The sequence below is a fragment of the Solanum pennellii genome, chromosome 10 (genome assembly GCF_001406875.1).
Source record: "Solanum pennellii chromosome 10, SPENNV200".
Lineage (NCBI taxonomy): Eukaryota > Viridiplantae > Streptophyta > Magnoliopsida > Solanales > Solanaceae > Solanum > Solanum pennellii.
The window spans coordinates 11,959,328-11,965,900 of NC_028646.1; the positions used below are offsets into that span (position 1 = coordinate 11,959,328).

The following is a 6,573-nucleotide window of genomic DNA, read 5'->3' on the forward strand; positions in this document are numbered from 1 at the left end:
GGGAAATAATAGATGTTGAATTTTAGAAGTTATTGAATTGTCTTTTATTAATGAGTTTAAGTCTTCCGCATTGCTTTATGTTGATATTAAATTGAAATGTTAAGGTTTAGATTGGTTGGTTCGCTCACATAGGAGGGTAAATGTGGGTGCCAGTCGCGGCTCGGTTTTGGGTCGTGACATAAATAGATAGTTTTGGAGAGTCTTTCAGTTTTGAGATATTTTACTTAACTTATGTTTCATACTATGTATATTGGGAAAATGCATAAGTACCTCCAACGTATGTCCAAAATCTCAGAGGCACACTTATACTATACTAAAGTCTTATTACCTTCCGAATTTATTTTTTATACATAATTTTCTACCCTTTCGGCCTACGTCACACTATCATTAAAAAATTGTCAACACGCGTTGGGCCAGGAGATAGTTTGAGATTCAGTAAATCATTTTTAAACATTTCTTCCAATTTGACGTTTATGTATGCTAAAGTTAGTCTTCAGCTTGTAGTGATGATTCATTTCTTTCAAATTTCTTCAATCTATAGAACATGATATTTTATAATTTATTTTATTGTTCTATGATTGAATATAATACTTCTGCATGAGACATCTTGTAATGATCAATTTGGTCATTTAGAGTACTAGAACTTTTTATTTAATAAAATACTTTCCAATTGATTCTAAGTGGATATTTTGGGACTATTTGTAACTGCAATTATGAAATTACTTGGGTAATTGTAATATTAATTTAGTTGGTGGATAAAGGAGGTAAAATTAAAATTATTTGGGGGGTCATTTTTACCTCTTTTATAATTGGTATTTAAATAATTAGGGTTTACTAATAATTGAGTGATTAATTAAAAAAAAAAGGGGGGGGGGGATTGACGGTTAGGAACAAGCAGCAATGGAGAATGGCCGATTCCCGTAATGATTTGGTTTTAAAGAAAAGGAAATTTGGCTTAAAATTCAATGGACTTATATTTCTTCTTGATGTTTGAATCAATTGTTATTAATAGTTAGAGTGATTAATGTGATTGATAGGTATAAGATATATCACTACATATATGAATCATGTTTTGCACCATTTTAGTTTCTAAGCCACATAATAACATATTATTAAATGTGAGTTGGAAAGTAATTGGGTTTAAATTACTATAATTAATTATCAACTTATTTAGGTTATGTTAACAGTACTATGTGTTGAAGGAATAATGATTTCCTTGATTAAATTGTGAAGTTCCAATAACTATAATGATGTGTGATCCCTTACGGATTTGAGGAATAGTTTTCTTGGATAATAATGACTTAATAATAATTAAATGTTTGGAGGCATTGAGGATAAGGAAAAAGCATTGGAGAAGTAGTTGCTTGACTTCAGTTCTTCGGTGGAGGTGGGTTATCGTGTATGCTATTTGATAATAAACCCTTAATAGTGATTGATATGCAATCAATAATATTGTGAAGTTTTCTATGTACTTGATTGTGTGGTTGTGTGGTTTGTGGCTGGTCTGAAATCTTGAGACCCTAGAATTTATATTCTTGAACCTTCTTTATCAAAGTGATGCCTTGAATAAAGAAGGCTTGATGCAATATTATCAATAAATTGAAAGTGGTGATAATAAATGATAAATTAATAGTACAATTGGATAGGAGTGTCACGTTCCGACATGGTATAATTGGATCGGAGGTTCACATTACGACACAATATTCTTGGATCAGAGTGTCACGTTCTGACATGGTATTTTTGGATCGGGGTGTCACGTTCTGACACAGTATAATTGAATCAGAGTGTCACGTTCCGACACGATAATATTAAAGGAAAAACATATTGAATTAACGGAATGTACTCAATCTCAAAGAACTCAATTCCCCAAATGGTTTGGTTGGAGGCATGAGTCCTCGTGGATGATCTAGATATTGTTGACTTATTACATACTTAATTTAGTGTTGTTGACACTGGTTCATGTTGTTTGTTGCTTATTAGTTATTACCTGTTAAGTGCTAAAATTGAGTTCATACTATTATTCATTGTGTATTAGTTTCTATTTTGGGTTGACTGATAATACCTACTCAATAATGTTGCCTCGTCATGAGCGCTACTTGTGTTTTTATTTGTTTTCCTTTTATGGAGTGCAACGAGTGTACCAGTGACTTCGAATTCCCCTGAGCTCTATCAAGTCTCCAACATATCAGGTTCCGGGGTGAGCTATTCGTTCAGACTCGTGTTGGATTCTCTCGGTCATGACATGATGTCCTATGTTTCTGGACACATGCCATTTTATTTTTTTAATTTGGCGTATTTGATATTCTTAGACTTAGTATATTCACATCAACCATGCAATGCATGCGGTTATTGATAGACTGAAGAATCATGGTATCCACTTCCGAGTATTAACAAAAGCGTTACGTATGTCTGATGGATATCATATTCACTCTTGTACCGTAGTAGGTAAACTTGAGGGTGAAAGAGACATAACTTTGGGCTTTGTTGATTTAGTGCGTGATGATTTTGTTGAACAAGATAGAAGTCGCTGTATTTATTTCTCTCAAGATTGGATGGGTCTCTTTACCAGGTGTTATACCTGCGGCATAGGAGGTATTCACGTTTGGCATATGCCTACTCTGACGACAACTTTGGGGATGATTCTGTACTACAGTTCGGTGGAGGAACTTTAAAACATCTTTGGGGTAATGCGCCAGGTGCCTTAGCTAATCGAGTAGCTCTGGAAGCATGTATAAAAGCTCGTAATGAAGGACGTGATCTTTCTCGAGAAGGTAATGAGATTATTCGCGAGGCTTGCAAATGGAGCCCGGAACTAGCTGTTGCTTATGAGGTATGGAAAGAGATCGTATTTAACTTTGCAGCAGTGGACGTGTTGGATAAGTAAAAATAGTAGACATTAGCAGTTAAATTAGCAGGAAATAAAGAAGGATAAGCAGAAAGAACTCAAGTAATTATCCTTCGATCTCTTAATTGAATAAAATTACAATTTAATTCAAGTAATTATCCTTCGTTCTCTTAATTGAATAAAATTACAATTTAATTCGGCCCAATCTTTTACTAAAAGGATTGAGCCGAATACAACTAAGATTCTATTGAATATATTTTGATAAAGATTTGAAATACAAAATCTAGAAAACTAAATCAAAATCTAAGACTCAAATATTACTATATTGTCTTGGATCCACAATTAATCCTACAGATCCTTATGATTGGTATAGACTTTTCTATCCTGTAGTTTGTAGTTTCCCTGAAACAAGACATGTATTACAACTCTTTCTACCCATCATAAACATTGTCCCCTTTGTTCCATGTTGAAATAGACCCTTTATTTGTTACTTATTATTAGATTTTAGATTTTTACATTAGTTAGTGATTAGATATATGTATCAGACAAGATTTTACGAATTTCTTTTATTTCTTTATAAGAGAGTACAAATCTCTTTTTTTCGATATGAATTTTACACGACATAGGAGAAGCCGCCTTTATAAAAAATTCTATTATTTTAATAATAAAAGGTGGTTAAAACATATTAATATATAGGTGAAGTGTTCCCGCACTTATAATGGAAGTATCTATACAGACTTGCTGAACTCCACATATTAATAATGAGTCCATACTATCTATGATTGCTATTCATATTTTTACGTTGCAAAAAAACCTTATTGTCAAGAAAAGTTATTTGAACTCTAATAAATACTTGTATAAAGTGAATTGAAAAAAATACAAAAAGAAATGGTAATGGGAGCGTTTTTCCTATATGTACAAATTCAAATAGGCCAGATCTTTACCCGGAGTAAGGCATAAACCTAAAAAGATGAAATAGACCCATTCAGGAACAAGAGAATACCATCGCGGTTAGGATTAAATCTCGATGAAAGAATACACCAATGAGAAGTTAATTCAATAAACTTAAGACCCTTTCTTATAACTTCGAATTTATACTAGAAATTATAAAAAGGAGTAAAAACTCATCTTTATTAAAAAAATCGAACAAAAGCCCTTCCGTTAGAAGTATTAAAGAACCCTTGTAGAAAAAAAAGAGGATACAAATCTATACATCGATTCATAATTTTTTGAAGCGTATGCATCAAAAGGTGCATGTATGGTTCCTAAGGGATACAATTTTACCCTAATCAACAGACTTTATCGAGAAAAATTACTTTTTTTAGGCCAAGGGATTAGTACCCACCTTGCGAATCAACTTATTGGTCTTATAATGTATCTCAGTATGGAGGATGAGAACAAAGATTTGTATTTGTTTGTAAACTCCCCTGGGGGCTGGGTAAGACCTGGGATCGCCATTTATGATACTATGCAATTTGTGCGACCAGATATCCGTACAATATGCCTAAGATTAGCTGCTTCAATTGGATCTTTAATCCTGTCCGGAGGACAACTTACCAAACGTATAACATTCCCTCACGCTTGGCGCCAATGAGGATTTTATTTGAGAGAAAAAAGAAGACTATGCCTTCGCCAAATTAATACTAAGTAATAATAGCATGGCACTTCGAATTCGATATGAGAAATTTTTGTATTGTTTTTTTTCAAAACATTAGATTCTGTATCGAGAGAGTAGTATGAGATAAGGGGTATTGCCGATTTTCTATTATCTATCGGGAGTTCAGTTCAGCGTCACAAACTTTTTTGATTCATGCAGGAGAGTTCTTAAAAATATTTATGTTATGAAAGAGTACGAAAAAAAATTTCCTTATTTGATCGGATTAAAAAAAACTTTGGGATTGCTGAATAACAGACAAAAAAAGAAAAAAAAAACATATAAAGCAACAGATCCATCATATTATTTTTGAACTCCTCCGAAAGGAAGGATGATATTTTATTATGTACCCATCTGAGTCTGATAGATTCTATTTTTCTCTTTTTTCAATGGGGGTCAATTTTCTTGCAGAGTCGTATGGACAAAAGATGCCTGTACGGTTGTTCAATTCAATATTTTTCTATTCTTTATCTTTCTTTTCTCTTTTCTTTATCATACGAGATAGGGGAAGCTTTTATTTTGTTATATCATCAGGTAATGATACATGAACCATATAGTGGTTTTTATATGGCACAATAGGCGAATTTGTCTTGGAAGCGGTAGAACTTACGAAACTTTGTCAAACCCTCGCAAGGGTTTATGCAGAAAAAACGGGCAAACCCTTTTAGGTTGTACACGAAGATATGAAAAGAGATATTTTTTATGTAAGCAACAAAAGCCCAAGCTTATAGAATTGTTGATTTTCTAGCGGTTCAAGGAAAATAACATGGATTTCGCGCAAATATGTGATTTGAGATTTTATCTTCGAATTGAATATTCTATTTAAAAGAAGTAATTCACCATCATCCGGTTATGATCAATCTAAACCAACACATCATATTATATATACAATTCAACATGCCAACTATTAAACAACTTATTAGAAATACAAGACAACCAATAAAAAATGTCACAAAATCCCCCGCTCTTCAGGGGTGCCCTTAGTGTCAAGGAACACGTACTAGGGTGTATATGCGACTCATTTAGATCATGAGCTTGAACAAAAATCAAGAAAACTACTTTTACAGTATCATGATCAGTACTGATCAATGGGATAGGATGGAAACCATATCCCTCTATTGTGTATGAAGTTTATGGTTTCCGTTGGTGTAAATCCGATCACCTGAATTTAAGATGATAAGAAATTCTCTGCTGGTAACAAATGATTATCCATTAAGTAGAGGAAATCTTATTTAAAAATCATAAAACATAAAGGTTAGGTAGACTCCCAATCTGGGCAAGAATGGACTAAGAGTGTCCACTACCCATCAAACTTTCATCATTAAATACCATTACTGTATAGGTGGTTCTTATTGTAAAAGTCCTATTACTCGATAATTCAAGGGTAGAGCCAAAGCGTGTGAACTATACATGTTCGCAATACCGTCAACTAGTTAATTAAATATTAAATTGAAGTATAAAGTAAAGGCTCCGGTGTATAGAGAAGACCTCACCTTTTAAGAAGTAACCATAGAAACGAAGGAACCCACTATTTCTTTTATTTAAATATATTTTTTGATAGCTAGGAAAACACAATTTCTTAGTTCTGTCTTATTTCGCAGTGAAATACCTAAAAAGGAATCGTGGTCGGCAAGGTTAGAGTAGCCAAAGACATTGGAATTTTGATTTTATAAATTGGAAAAATCTGTTTTGTTATTAATAGACTAGGAAGGGGGAAAAGAATAACTGAAAGAAACGCAATCAATTAGTTATTCGTCGAAGTTTCATTTATTTAATGACCAGAACCAAATGGGGATATATAACTCGGAGACGTAGAACATAAATTTGCTTATTTGCATAAAGCTTTCGAGGGGCTCATTCAAGGCTTACTAGAACTATTACTGAACAGAAAATAAGAGCTTTAGTTTCGGATCATCGGGATAGGGATAGGAAAAATAGAGATTTTCGTCGTTTGTGGATCACTAGGATAAATGCATTAATTCACAAAAGGGGAGTATCCAATAGTTGCACGATCTGTACAAGAGACAGTTACTTCTTAATCGTAAAATACTTGCACAAATAGCTATATCAAATA

General features: G+C 33.2%; 1 pseudogene across 1 annotated transcript; it reads left to right on the forward strand.

Annotated features, from left to right (window-relative positions):
* The first annotated feature begins 900 nt into the window (after nucleotides 1-900).
* LOC114074212 lies at nucleotides 901-2,911 on the forward strand (annotated as a pseudogene). The gene is made up of 3 exons (XR_003574657.1): nucleotides 901-920; nucleotides 2,128-2,197; nucleotides 2,316-2,911. The product of XR_003574657.1 is annotated as a ribulose bisphosphate carboxylase large chain-like (transcript).
* Nucleotides 2,912-6,573: the final 3,662 nt, after the last annotated feature.